This window comes from Silurus aristotelis (assembly GCF_946808225.1).
Source record: "Silurus aristotelis genome assembly, chromosome: 2".
NCBI lineage: Eukaryota > Metazoa > Chordata > Actinopteri > Siluriformes > Siluridae > Silurus > Silurus aristotelis.
Genome location: NC_139575.1, coordinates 14,306,018 through 14,324,209, shown reverse-complemented (window position 1 = coordinate 14,324,209; position 18,192 = coordinate 14,306,018). Strand labels below are relative to the sequence as shown.

Here is an 18,192-nt window from a genome sequence, read left to right as displayed (position 1 = left end):
TGTTATACTTATATTAACAAATAAACTTGACTTTAGTTAGGCCATTTAAGTAAATGTTATTAATATAAATATTTTAGTTAAAATTTAGCTCATACTACTTCACTGTGTTTTTCCCCTTTTTTCCTCTTATTTCTTACCACTGAATACTGAAGACACGCACAATAGAAAAGGAATGTACCCTAATGGCTAATGTTGACACAAACTAGCAAGCTGATTTGGCTAGCACTGTTCTGAACAGTATACATTCCTATCATCCAGTCATTTCTAATATTTAGGCATTGGAATACACGTTTATGCATAGCATAGCTTGCAGTTTCCATTTTGCCACCAAAATATCAGAATGTAGTTGTCACCATATTGAATTTGACAGGAGATATGTGGTACGTAAAAGGAAAAAAAAAAACAAAACATCAAGGTCCACACTTTTGTATCATCTTCTCTAGTTATTGCCATGCTAGTTTGCTGTCAGTTCCATGGAAAGAAGCATGGATTTCCCTGGAAAGGGAAACAGTATGGCCTCTGATCCTGTCAGTCCTAGAAGGAAGTATTTGTCTCTGTCTGTCTGAATGAGGGAAATATGGCTTCTGTGTCTGTCTGTCTGAGTAGATAAGGTGTTACCTCCGTGTCTGTTTCTGTAAATGAAGAAGGTGTAGCCTTGTGTCTTACTGTGTAAAAAGAAAGGAGTTGTGGTCTCTCTATAGTTCCGTGTAAAAGAAGAAGGTGTGGCTTCTGTGGACTCTGCGTTTCTCATTCTCAGTAAACATGTTGAACTCTAGTGAAGAAAGCATGAATTACATTATATAGTATGGCTTCTAAATCATACTGGTGTAATTGGTTGCTAAATTAAATAAATATAATATTAATAAATATTATATTTGTTATAAATTTGGTCCCCTGGTGGTCTAGTGGTTAAGATGCAGCGCTCTCACCGCTGCGACCCGGGTTCGATCCCCGGTCAGGGAACCATCCCCAGCCACTCTTAGTGCCGGTCCCAAGCACGGATAAATTGGGGAGGGTTGCGTTAGGAAGGGCATCCAGCGTAAAACATGTGCCAAATCAAACGTGCGGAGGATCCGCTGTGGCGACCCCTAACGGGAGAAGCCGAAAGAAAGTTTATATTTGTTATAAATTTGAATGAGTGGCCAAAAAAAAAAATTTTTTTACTGAACTACTATTTCTACTGTTGACAAATAAGATTATTAATGTGAAACAAACTATTGTAAACTATTTTTTTTTACAAATCAAGGTGAATCAAAAGCACCTTAAAATAGGCCAGAATCAATACCTTTTTCTGGATGGATTTAAAGTAAGGCCAGACTTGCCTCATAATGGAAACAATTTATAAATTATTGGCCAGTGGTTTATCATTCTTATTTAATTAGTAACATATTTAGATACATATTGTATAGTTTTCAGAGCAGACATACTGCTATTCTAATGCTCCCTTTCTAAAGACAACCTTTCAGATTAGAATATTCATCATTTCATCATCTTATTTTATTATTCATAAGACCCAGATGCAAGTCAATTAAGTCCTGATGATTATGACATCAATAATTGTGTCTTTATTGGATAATTTATGGAAATTTGAGTCTAAGGTGGGCCAGAGATTACAACCATCCCATTTAATCTATTTAACCTGCGTTTATTCTTCAAGGCTTTTTGGGATACCGTTTGCTCTCTGGAGACTTTTAAACAGGTCAGCCTATTTAAGTGTTTTTGAGTACTTTGTCCTTGCTAAGCTAAATAGCTTTGGATGAAAGTATTTGGGAAGCTCTGAGCTCCAAGAGCTTCCCTACAGAGAACATCATAAGTTTCCAATATTTGTTTTTAAAGACAACCACATCCTTGCTGTTTGGGTTTCCTTTTGGGCAGAATCCCTCGAATTTCTTAAGTATTCATTACAACAAAAACAGAGCTCTCTTCTTTGATTGGTAATAAAATACATTATATTGTTTTCCCAGTGCTCCTTTTCAATGTTGATATGTTAAGATTAGATGTGTGAATAAAGCTGATATATTATAATGTATGCAATCTGCAAATGAGTCTTATTTAGTCAAGCTCGAGGACAAAAAGAAAGACTTGAAAGAGCATGACTGCAGTACTCATTTGGAGCCCAGATACAATTCATCTTCTCATTTAAATAATTTGCTCTGAAGTGAACTTGATTCAATGCGAAAGTAATTACGGCCTATTATATTCAAACACGATGTTGTAAACCTTTGGTCACGCTAATCAAATCTCCTTTTATTCCAAATTAAGATTCTAGTTTTCTCTCTATTCCGCTCCTTTTCATATTTGCTACTTATTATCTGTTTCTTTTTGCTTCTGAGGCCTTGATTATCCCTCATCTAAAAAATGGACAATAATTACTGCCCCACTGCATACAAAAGGTCTGTTTCAAAGAGGGGAAAAATCATTCTTATTCACCTGACAACAAAGAGGGCAAATGATTCACGCTTTCTATTTCCAGACGTCTCCTTTTATACAGGAAATCTCTCAAATGGATTACAACCTTATTAGTCTCTCTGTACATGGGGTTTATACATTCTCTATTCTCTTTTATACACAGGAATCACATACTGTATGCACATATGCTATATTCCTGCTCTGACACAGAACATTTTTACAGTAGGCATCATTTACTGTATGCACAGTCCAAACACAAATACAAATGGAGGATGGGCTAATCTGGCAGAAAGGTTCAGAGGGCATCTTGTTCAGACTAAAGGTGTGCATTGGGAATGGGATCCCAAAGGACACATCAAAAAATCATTGGGAGTGGGAGGTTTTTACTTTCACATACTGTAGGTGCACAAAAGGGGTTGGATATGAAAGTGCAGAATTACATAATGCATTTACAGCATTTTTAGTAACTGCATACTCTGTATTCTGGTGGTTTCATTTAGGGTTTTAATTTGCTTATAAATTTAGAAAATAAAACCAAATAAATTTGTTGAAAAAAATTACAAGCTTGTAGAAACAAAAATAATAAATGTGGGACATGTAGCTGAGCTGGAGCTTTTTTTTTTTTGGTTCATGTCATGCGCATAGATGTGGATATTTGCAACATTGATAAGAAATCAATGCATATGCACCCTCGTTTATCACATTTTCTTATTACATTTATCAAAATTTCTGTATTTATATATATTTTTTTGTATTTGCACAAAAATTATTTATACTATCTTTGCCTTACATGTATGTGTCCCATGGTCTTTTACTTACTTAGGAAATATGTGCTATTTTTTTTCTTTAATACAAAAATCATATGTTCTGTATATCTTTCCTGCAAACACATTGATCTGTAGACCTAAGCTTTACTTTGCTCTGCCTCTTAACTCATGAAAAACAGTCTGGCTGGTCTTTTTTTATTTATTTATACGGTTTCTATTTATGCACATGCATCCTTTCCCCAGGTGTGTGTGTGTGTGTGTGTGTGTGTGTGTGTGTGTGTGTGTGTGTGTGTGTGTTGGGTGGGTGGGTGTGTGTGTGTAGCATGGAACACCTCCTTCAGATCATCAGTTTTACCATGAGGTGGTTCCTAACTTGGCGCAACCGAAAGGTGTGAAATAATTTCCCGCTCTAGAAACAAGATTTCATTATCAGCATGACACACCCTTCTCGCCTTCTGGTGCAGGTATGAGTGTGGAGATGAGTAAAACCATAGAAAAGGTGGAACGAGTGAAAAGGGGAGGAGGTTAATGATTGTTTTAATGTTTTAATAATAGAAAAGATGGCATCATCTGATTGCCATCAGCTGGAGAGAAGTATAAGGATAATTTCAAAGAGAGATACAAAGTGATTGAGGAAATAGAGGAAAGAGAGGCAGGAAAAAAGCATGCATCTGTCTGTAACTGATAAGATTTACCTTTATCTGCATGCCACACCTAAGGCAATGCCACAGTTGCTGGATATGCTCTGCTTTAGTTCATTATGGCAGGTGAAACTCTCTTTGGTGTATGAAAGAGAGTGTTGTTTATGTCAGTTGGAGCGCTCTTGCAGACTAAATTAGTGAGATAAATCAAAACGAGAACAGAGAGAGGGACTGTCAAAACGCCACTGGACCACAGGCACACAAAGGATCATGCTGTTTGATCTACTTTTCATCAAGCTTCATGGGGATGTGCTGATATTTTCTGCACTCTATTCCAAATTGAGACTGTAGTTTGCCACTCAGCTTAATTATGTGATGGAATTTAATATGATTATGCAGATGCATGAGATGTGAGATCATAGCATTTACACACTCATAGATGAAGTACATTATAACTCTTTTTTAGGCCTGGTTTTACTGATGTGTTACTAAATATCATGAGACACTTTGTTGAACAATCTGACTTGTTTTTCTATTGGGATCTAAAGTTAACCAATCAGAATCGTATCTTGGTGGGTTTCCAAGATATTGAAGGGGCGATATCCAATACTGAAAGTCCATATAGTTCAGCTCCAGGCACAATACACGAATCTGATTTTGCAATATTACAGCCTACATTTTCTCATTTCGAGCTACCAGTGGATACACACAATCACTCTGGAACATGCAGACACTTCCATACAATACCAACTGCTTTATTTATGACTCTAAGTAGTTGACACACAGCAATATGCCCTTTCCTGATTACAATAATAACTCAGTGCCGACTTTCCCATTTTGAGTCATATTGCAATCTCCCTATTATAAGGAGGATGGAGGGAATGGGGAGACGAATAGGATATCAAACGGGCAGAAACATGGAGTGTATTACCACTTGTCCTTCCTGTCTGAATACAAAAGCTCTGCCTCATGTGCTATCGCAAAGCAAACAGCTTAGCAGTGCAGGGCATTTGTTTTCTATTCAGCTAGGAAGGCACTTTGTCTTGCCAATCGTTACCTGTCTGGGAATCAGTTCCTCCATTAAGGCCAGAGCTGCTGTCTGGGGCTAAATTGCAATTAGTGGCGCGGCGAGTGAGTCTGGCACCGGTTAACTTGGGATATTGGAGTGCAGGGGCCCCGTAATCAGCCTTCGGTCATGTAGAACAATGCATAAAATTAAATTGACATTAATGAATAATTGTGTAATGGGAATGGAGGGGGCAAGCTAATTGCATGTTACGGTGAGTGTAATGCCCAGATAACCTTGTGTCTAATGCTAACTCTGGAGCGGCCTCTCTCGCTCGCTGGGAAGTCATTAGAGAGGAGGAGAGGAGATAATGCTGGAGTGTGGAAGGCCAACAACTGAGCCTAAGTATCTTTCTGTGTGTGTGTGTGTGTGTGTGTGTGTGTGTGTGTGTGTGTGTGTGTGTGTGCATGCTTGTGTTTGTGTATATTTGTGTGTTTGTGTGAAGCAGGCTGAAATCATTTGTATACAGTGTGAGTAGAATTAAAGGTCAGTTTGCAGAGCTAAGCACGGGTGAGGCAAGCAACAGCTGATTAAGGGAAGAACTTGTAGGCAGGAGCAGGATAAAAAGGCCATAAACAGATATACTAACACTTTCTATATACAATAATTAACATACATATAATGAATATAAAATATTCAAAATAAAGACTATATTCAACGAGAGCATTTCACATTTAAAGCATTATGTTTTTTAATATGATTTGTCAGAAGATGTTGACTGTTGGATTATATGACTCTTAGTCATTCAAGAACATTAGCACTTCTACCATACATAACACAAAGTATCAGATTTTCATATTCAACATAATCTGTATTAAAACCCAGTTTACATCTTTAATTCACTTTTCCACAATCTAATCTACATCTTGTTGTTTTGTGCAATTACACACATACACAAGTGTACCATATTGTGAAAAGTTACTCTGTAACATAGTAACAGTAAAACAAACTAAACACCTCAACATGCACAAATTCAAGTACTGCAGTCTTCTCAAAGCCGATCAGAATAAAGTAATTGAACTCAAGTGTAATTCTTGTAAACTAGACAGGCTCCTAAATTGGAGCTCCAGGTTATTATTTGGCCCTGTGAATATTTTAGTTCGAATACGGCCTCTGCCAAATCATAAACTAGCCATTTATTATGATCACCCACTGAGATACACAGCTTGCGCTTGTTTGTCTTCTTCTCCCACTCGATTACTATAGGAATACGCTAAATTCAGAATTAGAATCAATTTAATAATAATAATAATAAACATCATCATCATATACTCCCCCTTTGATTAAATCAAATACTTTTGATTTAACTGCCTAATATTGCTTGCAACTGCACATGAGGTGACATGATATTTATGCAGTGGCGGGCTGTGCATTTGGTACCTGGGCCTTCAGTGGGGACTTACCTGACTTAATCCACCTCTCAATACTACCACTATCAAGTCGCAATTATAGAAGCAATTAATACTATACAAAAAGGCAATATAACAATGTGTGGCATTACAGAGAGAGAGGAGTTTCACATATGGAGGGTGAATACCATTTTACTAAAGCAAGAAACCCAGTTAAGAAAACTCCAAACCTTCACACTACAACCGCAACTGTCCCAGCTACATCATCTGGAGCAGTTCAGAATGAATATTTGTCTAATAACATGACAAAAACATTAAATCAAATACAACCTACTCTCCAGAGATGTATTCTCATAATTTGCACCGCTCCTCAGAGGATGTAAGCCAGTGGTACCGCTCATATTCACTGGTCTGGAAGTGGAGAACCCTTTTCCGGGCTGAGACAATCTAGCTAGCTTCAGGGTTGGCCGACCTCTTCTCACGATGTCCAGCTATCTTGGATATGTATTTTTAAGTATGTCCAAAACAATTTCTCTTCCTCCGTGGGCATAAAAATGTTTAACTCAGATGTATTAATGTGTACAGAGTGCTACACACATTTTGCCAGTCAAACTTGGCTGTAACAGTTTCCCTCTGACCAACCAATCAGGGGACGGAAAAATGCTGACGCTATTGTGGGCCAGCTGGCTGCCCTGTGAGGCGAATTTGAAATCTGATTGGTTTAAGAAACAGAGCTAAATTTTAAGGAGACTATGGTCAAAATGCCAGCAGTACAGACTTAGAAGGCCCTGGGCAGATTAGATTGACATGGCAGGACATAGAGGCTGAAATCTGATTAGACAAAAAATCTAACATCCACATACACATACTGGAAGCAGAGCAGCAAAAGAAATGCAACGAAATAAAGAGAATAAACTGTTAGGAATAAATTAATACAATTTTATGAATTAACAAATATTAGAATTTAGGTTGTAAATGTAGCTTCTGATAGTGTTTAAGCCAGCAGAGAAGGCTTTGCTGGCCCTGACCGTCCGCCACTGTATTTATGTCTAGGTGCAACTGGGCGTAGTGGCTAAATGTAAAAACTGGTTGCAGACATAAGCATAAGCAGTCAAACTCTTAATGAGACAAAACATACCAATGAAATAAAATAAAACAGGCCTACTATAGCTACTGTACAGCTATACATGATGGTTCTGCACCACAGGTGCTATAGCTTGCTAGCTTCATCAGTTGCATCAATAAGCCAAATCAAATAGTCACCCAATCTCATTTCTGATTTCATGGAAGAATGCAAATTCTAAAAACCACTTGATCTGGTCTGAGTTAACGTGTCCACCTGCAAATGTCCTTACACAGAGACAGAAGTCTTGACGTCCTGCCTCCTGAAAAGCTGTCTCTTTGAACAGAGTATGTTTTGATTTATCCTCCTCCATTAGCAAGCTCCTCGACAGCCATCAGGAAAGCAGCTCTGTCAAAACTCGAGCTAAGTTCGAGGTCAGTGTGGCCATTACAGAAGGCTAGTAACCCTGCCAATTACTGACCCACTGACAAGACCGGGGTTCGTTTGAGAGAAGCACTGGGGTACATTAACCAGAATGAATTAGTTGCTCATTAGAGCTGGCTGTAGGTTAAACTCTAGGACCAGAGTTGAAATAATTAGGCAGACAAATGAATCATGCCAGGGCCTTGCTTGCACCTGCTCCGACTTTAAAGCCACGGTTGCCATTTATTTCATCACGAGTGCTCACTTCAGGCATAATTCAACAGCACCCACCTTCTTAACTTTTAGCTTATTTTTTTAAGTTGCACAAGCATTATATATATATATATATATATATATATATATATATATATATATATATATATATATATATATATATATATATATATATATATATATAGGTAGTCCTCTACTCACGATGAAGATACGATATTGTGACCCCATCGTAAGTCAAAAATATCGTAAGTCGAAGATGGTACTATGACTGTGACTGTCTTTCCTGCTTCATGCTGATTTATAATTTTTTTTTTCTGTTCCAAACTAATGGCTTTCCTCTTCTTCTTTCTTACTACAAGCAGGAGACATACTTAGGCTCTTGGAGGACATTCTATAATCACTAAAATTGCTGTTTGAATCGTTTGAAACAGAAAAGAATACACACTATGACAACTTTACTCCACCTACCGCTAGCGAGAGTGGGGCATCTCACAGGGCGAGAGATCCCAGCTGCATGTCCAACATATCGTACATCGTACGCTGCTGCCTGTGCCTGTTGTGAGAAATTTTAAATATTTTTACAATTTTGTTGTATCGTTATCGTCATCAAAAGATCGAAAAATCATAAGTCGAACCATCGGTACTCGGAAACCATTTGTCTTTTAATTAAGGCTATTAGTACAGCAATAAAGCTTAAATAAGCAAAGATTAGTCCCATCATACACTGAGGCAGTGTATTTGTGTACAGATATAAAGTATGCAAGTTAATAAATCTATTTTAAAATAATAATAATAATTAAAAACAGAGTGTGATGTTCATTAATGCAGCATTGCAAAATTTCAGTTTCAATCATATGTTTAGGAAAAATGCTAGAATATTACTAATTAACAAATATTGCTCTTTCAGAGGAAAGAAATGTAATATATAATAATAACTGTAATTTTATAGACATTATGAGTTTTATCTTTTTTCATATTTGTGAAATTCATTCTTTGGAGGAACTACATTTGCTGTCTCACAAATCTGCTTGTCTGTCAGACTATACAAGACTATACAATAAAAAGCAAATACTGCTTAAACTACAATATAATTACAAATGATGCTTTATACTGTACATACATCATTGAGGACATATAAGGTTTTAAAGGAATATTTGAATTTGATTATTTGTTAGATTGTTTTTTTTGCATGGTTCATCTGTAAGAATTAAGGAATTGGCTCATGTTTCAAAACACAACTTCTTGATCTTATCTGTGTATTGAGAAATAATCTTATAACTTATAACACTGTCATTTAAAAGTAAGAAATCAGTGGATGTATTTACCCTGTTTCACAGTATAAAGGATGTATTTGTGGTGTCAGTCTATACCAGTGAAAAGACTTCCATATTACAGAATACAGACCAGTATGTAATCACTCTTCAGTGCCAACCTTTGGTAAGTAAAAAAAAAAATTAAGGCTGCTGGAGTCTTGCATATGCTATGGGCCCTAGTAACCTATTATGTAAGTCTTCTGGGAGAGGAGAGGCTTAAGTCTGTCCCGTTGGCCTGGTTTAAGTTTTTAAGCTTCAGCTGTTTTTTGTTCTTAGTGTATATGACTGGATGGAATTGGTGTGCTGCTGTGAGAGTGTGGATTACAGAAGGAAAAGTTGGTGGGAGAAGCAGGTGGGGGCAGAATTTTAATAGAAGTTTCAGCATAAGAGCCATTGGCTTTCATGATCTGCAAAGCTAAATTAAAGTGAATGATACAGATGCTTGGATTAGGTTAGGATTTCTATGACATACAACAACAAAAGAATGAAGGGAACAACATGATGGGGCTCCAAATGCCAATCAACATCCCCTCTGTCTATTCAAAGTGCTTGCCCAGTCGAATGTCTTTATGATATTCCTTCAGAGTTATCGGTCAGCTGCATCAAACGGTCATGCAGCAGTGTGGCGATCGACTGCCTGCTGTGTCCCTCATTCCCTCACAGCAGGACAGTGTAGACCCATTTGTGTTTTCCAAGTGCCTCTCTATCTTTCCCTCTCTTTCTCATCCTCTTTTCTTCTGTGTCACTTGGCGGGATGCTGAGAATGCCACTCTGACCTATTAGAGAGATGCTTGAAATGAGAAATTGATCCACGATTGGAACTTTTGTGTTTAGCATCTGCTTATCAACACATTTTTGACAGACATTTTCTAGTAGCAGTTTTTTGTTTGGTGTGGTATGCTAACTTCTATGACTTTTACTCCGAGACCTTTCCTCTCTATGGTTTTATACAGTTGTTTTTGACCAGTTCCTGAATTTCTTTTTTTTTATCTCACATTTTATAAAAAATTTTTTTTTGCTTTCTTACACAGGTTATCATAACTGCTGCTGTTTAAGATGAAAATCAAACATACAGTACCGCTATCTCCTTTTACTCCTGTCCTTTTCTTAAAAAAATTAAATAGAGACAAAGACAACTTTATCTTTCGCAGTAGTTAATCTTCCACTGTCACTATTCCTGTACTTTATTTGTACTGATTCAGTTTGCTATTTGGGCTCAGCTAACAGCAACTACAAAGCCATTTTGAGGATATGTATTCTGTAGTTTTAGAAAAGGAATCTATACTAATAAAGCTCCACTGTGAGCTTTGCCTTTCTATTACCATTATTTGTGTCCTGCTCTGATCAAGATCAGGAGAGCAATCTTAATAAATATAACCCATAAACAAACATACATTCATATAGAAATCACTTTATTACTTAAAATTACTCTACAATAATTACACAACTGGTTAATCTTAGACATAAAGGTGCTTTATTTGCTAAGCTTTTGTGTGCATTATTTGGCTGTACAATGTGTGTAGTGCAGCGGGCAGTGTAATTTCGAACTATACCGTATAGTTTTAGCATGGATGTGAAGCACCATAAAGTACATTAGGTTAAAACATACTTTATGTTCTAAGTAAAAAAATTTTTTAAGTCGATTGGGAGTAGGAATTTTTAATTTGAACCTACTTGTCCATAGGGGAACTAAAAATAAAAACCTAATAGCTTAGATGCTAAAATTGCTTTTAAGAACATATGGATAGTGATTTTTTTTTTACCCATGTATACACTTTGTCATGTGAACTATGAGAAGCTAATTATTTTGCAGCTGGCATACCAAAAATGTGAAATAATCTTTTGCATTGTTTTAAAGGAAAAGTAACAAAATCTTCCCTTGGATCACACAGGACCCATCATTTAATGACATGTGAAATAAGAAACCAAATTAGTCCTCTTGGTTGGAAGTCATTTAAGCTCTGCAGATGTGCATGTAAAAGGAGCAAGAAAGAAAAGCTCCAAAGCTGAGCCCCAAGGTGTTCATAAGCTCAGCTAGAAAACTTTGCAGACTCGCTGCGCATATTGATGCTCCGGGGTGTGCGGGCTTACCTGTCTAAAAGGAAGCATTAGTGAATAATTCGGTCGCATTTTTCATTTCGCACGCGGCGCTGAACAAACAGGAATCTGTGATTAACAGTTTTAATTAGGATCCTAACGTGACAAACTCCGACTGCCTTGCGACACTCTGCAGACGAATAAATCATGATGCAGAGTTTGTTCAGTTGCCTGCTAGAAGCCTGGGCCTGTGGCAGGGTTGGGAGAGTGTATCACACCTCCACCTCTTTCTTTTTTCTCTTTTACCTGCTTCATTTATTCTACTTATACCTTTCCCTTTCATGTATTACACTTTCTTTTTCATTAATTTATTCAATTACTCTAGAATGCTCTGTCTCTCTTTTCCAATCTGACCCCCTCCTCTCCTTCTTCATACTTCCTGCTGCTCCTCCTGCATATGTTGTGACATATGGCCTGTTGTTTTGGTTCTGCATGTTCTCTTTCCTGTGCTTGCCATTTGCACTTTGTGCCAAGCCTGGAGTCAGTGCTGCTAGCAGGATGCTAACATTATGAATCACTGTTTAGCCCTAGATGTACAATGCCTTGAATAAGTATCTGCCCCCTTAATCTTTTCACCTTTTGTCTTATTTTTTTAAATTAGTTCATATCTCACATTTGAGGGTAAAGAAGATTTTTCATTGTGACCGATATGTTAAAAAAAAGAAAAACATAGTTGCATATGTATTCACCCCCTGGGGCAATACTTGGTATAATCACCTTTGGCTGCAATTACAGCTGCAAGTCTTTCGGGATATGTCTCCATTAGCTTTACACATCTGGATCCTGATATTTATGTCCTTTCTCTGTATAATTACTCAACCCCTGTCAAATGGAGACCTACTTTCAAATCTTGTTATACATGGCTATGACTGTGGAAAGGAGAACCTCCACCTCAAGCTCAATATTTTGGCAGATTGGAACAGGTTTTCTTCTATTATTGACCCATGTTTGACTTCATCCATCTTGCCCACAACCCACAATCTCCTGGTCTCTGCTAATGAAAAATAACCCCCACAGCATGATGTTACCGCATCATGTAAGTATTGAATTCTGTTCAATACTTCTGATTCCTACTACTCTCACTACTACTGCTACCACTAATGCCTAGTTTATTTTCTGCAAATTACATTACTTTTCCCCAGTTTAATATTGCAACCTATTATGTGTAGATTCATTAAATATAGTCCCTACAGAAATCCAATTTTATTTCAGGTTTTAACATTAGGAAATCTGAAAAAAGTCAAGCAGGGCAAATGCATGTCCAAGGCACTGCAAGTGAGAAGTGTAATGTTTTATATCTGAACTGGATTTGGTTGTCAACTCTTCTTTAATCTGACAAAACCTTTAGGAAAAACTGTGTACAGAAAAATGAATACAGTTACCGAGCCAATTGAGCCGGCATTCTTCATCCACTCCATTATAGCCATGGGGTTTAAAGAGGAAAATGAGAAAGTCACAATTGTGGCAACTGTAATGTGTTGGGGAAGTTCTAGCAGGAGGTAGTCTACAGAAGATGGACTTGCGAGAAGTACGCTATGGTTAGTGACTCAGACGGTGCTATTGTGTGGTCAGGGTTTGGGGTGGTATTTCGGAGCCTTTTAGGGGTGCTCTCTCCTCCTACAGGGCATTATGCGACCTCTGAAGTGGTCAGAGTGGTTTCTCCCCACAGTGAAATGGAAAGAAAAAAGGGGATTTATCTGGAATGCCTTCTTTTTTTTTTCTTCTCTGTCTTTGAATAACGCTTCAGTGACTCTCCATGCTGACAAATATAAAAAATAAAAAAATGAAAAGAGCGGGAAGGCCGCAGAGCCCTCTTGATGTTCGAATAAATAAGTTTGACATTTTGAATGGCTCAGAGAGGGTAAACATGTTCCCCAAAGGCGTGGGCATCAGGACGGCATCTCTGTTTGATGTTTCTGCCTTTACACAGGCATTCTCAGCCCTTGGCCCACTGCTGATTGATTCTAGCAAAGGCAGGTCTAATGAAAAGTTGTTTTAATAGTTGGCGTCAACTTCGCTTTCACTTGTCATGATCTCTCGGTGATTGTAAAACAAGCCAGACTCACAAAGCAAAGGAAAGGCTTCCAGCCCCTCTAATACACCAACCCCTTAACTACACTAACCCCACAAAAACACACACACACACACACACAACACACCCTCCTTACTGGAATCTTTACCCACTTTCAGAAACCGATGAAAATACATGAGGACACTAACAGCCAAACTGCCTTAGCTTTGCTAAGATGTTTAAAGCTATGAGATGTGCTCACCTTCCTCCATTAACCTTCACTTAGGCACACAACATCTATTCATCAAGTGAAGAGGATTGAATCGACTAATAGATTTGGCCTGTATCAACTGACTGATGTTTACATTGATGGAACTCAATTTTAAGGCTCTGATTTCCAGCACATGAATAGTGCTTTTGAATGCCAGTGGGTGTTGCTTTCGGAATGCATCAAGGTTTCTACAGAAATAAAAGCCACAGAGACATCTTTTAGTTTAATTTTTGGATCACTTTTCTGTAACATTAGAATTAAGAAAATTACCTTGTCATTCTTTCTGGAACTTTAATAGAACCGTAATACTTTCCAGGAAAAAAAACAAACAAAAAACAGTAAGATAGATCTTTTGAAAGTGGAGGGCTCACCATTTGCCTGAACCAGAGATATCTTTTCTTTGGAGAATGTTAAAAGACCCTGCACAAAGTCTTTTAATGACACCCTCCACTCATTGGCATAATGCACTATTCACATGGACCCAATCTCAAGGATGTTTTTTTGTATCACTTTAATTCCTGATGTTTTCAGCACTTCAAAACCTGATATACATGCTGACTTTATCATAACAACCATTCTGTATATGTACTGCTTTTTGTACAATATGTTTTATTATTATTTGAATTTTAGAGTCAATAGGAAAATTAGAAAGCAGATTAGCAAAAAGAGCCATTATTTAATATGTAGAATAAAAATAATTATGACATTGCAAAACTGCACTCCCCACAGAGGATATAAGCATTGAATATTCTTTTTAATTGCATTGCTAAGTCTTTAAATCCTAAATAGGTGGTCTAACCTAAGGTCAGTTTAACTTTTTTTTCTTCAAAATAAGCCCTTAAAGCTGCAGGAGTGCCATATTAGCAGTTGTATAAGGTTGCAATCAAGATGAAGGGAGTGATTGAAGAACAATACGTAATCACGGTGGATTTTTGTGAACCTGAGTGGTGAGCTTCTCTGGTACTCTCATGATCAGTGAGAAAATGAGTTTGTTAAGCTTGTGATTGTGCTACCGTTTGGAGGTGGACAGATAGCCACTCAGTGTGAGGGCCTGCTCTCGACTTTATCGAAACTACTCAGCATCTCAGAGGCCTTCTCCTTGTTGACCCGTTGACTTGTGCTGTTCCCATCCTGTTCTGAGACACTTGATTGAGAAAAAGAGGAGAAAGTGTGTGTGTGTGTGTGTGTGTGTGTGTGTGTGTGTGTGTGTGTGTGTGTGTGTGTGGACTATATGGAGGTGCAGAGGGACACTTAGAGCAGGGAAAATGCATTCTTGGTCTAAAACAAAGTGAAGACATTAACCAAATACCATAAAAAGATGGAAATCAATTTGTTGAGCGGTGCTGTGAGACGATGTTTCTGTATGGGACAATAGACAGCTGACACAAGACCAAAGCTGACACAGAACATGCTATTGAGAGATGGTTAAGAAAATAATTTTGTGGTCAAACGTAAAATAAATATCAACAGCATAACCACACGATTATGCCATGCTAAAGCCCTGAAAAAAAACCCTCATTATTCAATCCATTTATTAAGATTATTTGGTCATTTTTCTTTTGTCAGTTTTCTTGATATACAGTATTTAATTTATGCTAATAAATTTGAGTTTTGTGTGTATATGTATCTTGATAAGATAGTGATAGTTATACAAGTAATTTTATATATATATATATATATATACATATATATATATATATATATATATATATATATATATATATATATATATATATATATATATATATATATATATGTTTACAATGTTTTCAACTATTCTTGAGCTCATGTTAATGCTGAACAGAAATGATCTACAATAACATCTAATGAATGGCCTTGATAAAAGATAACCACAAATATAAGCATCAGCGCATCATCATGAAGGCTTATAATAGGTCTATCTAAAGATGATGATTTTTTGTTGTTACTTCCCCTATAAGCTTTCCTATGTTCTCCATGACTGTTTGAGGAGGGAAAAAAACAAGCTTGTTCCATTTGGCTTATTTTGACAAAATGAATCACATGCTTTAAAGTAAGCAATAATCTATCTGATTGAAACGCATGCAAGTCAAGTGGAAGAGTCACTAATGGCCAACAACCTGGATTAAATTAAACATGGGAATGGAGGATTTAAATTTTGATTATATGCATCATAAGTATTTTAATTATAGAGCTTGGTCTTTTCCACCATTATTAATTGTCCAAAGCATTATGATTTATCATGGTCTTATGGTCTTGGAAAATTATTATTAATTTTCTGGATGAGTTTACCTGTGGGTGTGTACAAGACTTGGCAGAAGAGAGAGAGAGAAAGAGAAAGAGAGAGAGAGAGAGAGAGAGAGAGAGAGAGAGAGAGAGAGAGAGAGAGAGAGAGAGAGAGAGAGAGAGAGAGAGAGAGAGAGAGAATCACAAGACATCCCTGAGGACAGAACTCATTTTTACTTTAATCAACTCACACTTAAAAGAGCTGATTATGAATGCTGAAGTTCTTTAGGGAAATTTAGTGAAATAAAAATAACGTAGCCCTTAACATTACTTGCTTTGTTATTTATTAATGCGATTGCTCAACTGAATTGTTTGTGGGAAAATATTTTTTTGTAAATAAATAACTACTGTTCACAGTGCTGTTAAATTGCATAGACTTCGCTGAAGTAGACATGTTAGTGTAGTTGTTCATTTGACTTACTGTATATTCTGTACATGTAACTCTGCAATAATACACAAGGGAATTTTCTAGTATTGTGCTATTAATAGTTACTAGGATAAATGTCTGGATAAGAGATAGAAAACTAAGCTTTGAAAAACAGTTTTTTTTCCTGTCACTATTAGACACCATGTAAAGTGCACTGGAGGTTTGGGGCTATGATGCAGTTTTGCTAATTAACCTTTTAATATTATGATTAATGTAATGCTATAACAATATTATTTAGTGACATTAAAAATGACAGTTAATCATGTCTAGCTAGAAATTGCCAAAAACCTACAGAAAGAAATATCGGTGTTGTATGTTGCAGAATGTATATGAAACTTTAGATTTATCTAACAGCCCTATAGAAGCTGGATTTTTTTTTTTTTTTTTATACCAAAATCAGCATTGATTAGCATATTTTAGCTAATACTAACCAGTTAGTCTAGTAATCGAAGATATCCACTCCAGCAGAGGTGGTGAAAGCACACACATCCTTCACTTACGTAGAAGTACAAATGCTCATGTTTTAAAAGACTCTGGTAAAAGTTGAAGTACTGATTATACTTTTTTATTCAAGTTAAAGTAAAGAACTTTGGGCTCCAACATGTACTTAAGTAAAAGGTAGCCATTACTACTACCTGTTTTAGTGTCACGCTGATAACTGGACCCCACGTCAAATTAATAGTAGCAATGTCAATCGTCAATATAAAATATTTAATCACAATTGATAACATGATTTTTATTAGCTAACTCAAGAATAACTCAATTGCACATGTTCTATCTGTTCTAAATGTACCTTAAATTAATAATTGTAATGTTTTTAATACTCTAATCAACATGGGCATGGACAACTTTGGATGTTTTATGCAAATGTATGGTAATTATTAAATGAAACAATGCTCAACATGGAGCATGAAGACAAAATATTCTTTCAATTGTTTTAAAGTAATTATTGTGATTTACATTACGTAAATCAGCAGAACACCAAACGGAACTGATACTGGAGAAATTTCATACGGATTACATAATCGGAGAATATTTTTTTTTCGATGTGAATTGGTTCATTTAAAAGTAGACAATCGGGATCTCTACTCATATATTTATTTATTAATATTTATTGCCTGTAAGGCAAATATTCACAGAGATTCAGTTTTATTTATGTCTGCGAAGAGAGATGACAGAGACAGGAGAAAGCACCCCCTGCCTGTTTTCTTTATTTTACAAAAGCTTATTATGAGTGTAAACAAATAATATTTTGACCTTTATAGATATTAATGATGTATTGCTCTTATCTGTTGAATCAAAAAAGACAGTAATTTCATTTCATTTCGACGTTATGAGGAAAAGATTCCACAAACCGGTAAATTTGTTGACCCCAGAGAGTTAATTGCCAGATGTGTGCATCATGCTGGATTTTGGTGCTGATTTGAGATTTGGAGCATCAGTAAAACAAATGTTTACCGATGAAAATTTTTTTTTCATTAAAGTTATTTACTTTTTTATATATAGTAAAGAAAGGACATCATGAATAAACGTGTGTTGCATTGAAGGTTTTAATTTTGCCTCTATGATATTTATTTATTTCTATTTTTTTATAAAGATTGTCAAACAGAAATGCATGTTAATAAAAATTAGTGCTGTTAAAATGTATTTGCATTAACGCGCTAATTTAGACAGCCTTAATTAATATATGAACAAACAATACATTTTGTTACCTATTGAATGTATCCAGGCTGAACATCCACCCTATAGAACACAAGCAGAGGAAAGTAATCAGGTAATCAAAAATGTCTCTGTTCCCAGTGTTTACATCACTGACTCCCTCTGTCTGTGTGATAACCAGGAAATGATACACCAGT

At 36.4% G+C, this 18,192-nt stretch overlaps 1 protein-coding gene and 1 long non-coding RNA gene across 3 annotated transcripts in view; one reads left to right on the top strand and one right to left on the bottom strand.

The window, feature by feature from the left end:
- The window catches only part of LOC310741811 (uncharacterized protein), a 144,637-nt gene that overhangs the window by 89,999 nt on the left and 36,446 nt on the right, over positions 1-18,192 (top strand). The window lies entirely within an intron of this gene.
- LOC310718571 lies at positions 187-5,990 on the bottom strand. The gene is made up of 3 exons (XR_014531186.1): positions 3,386-5,990; positions 1,087-3,336; positions 187-931 (listed from the first exon to the last, which is right to left on the bottom strand). It is a non-coding gene; the product is annotated as an uncharacterized lncRNA (long non-coding RNA).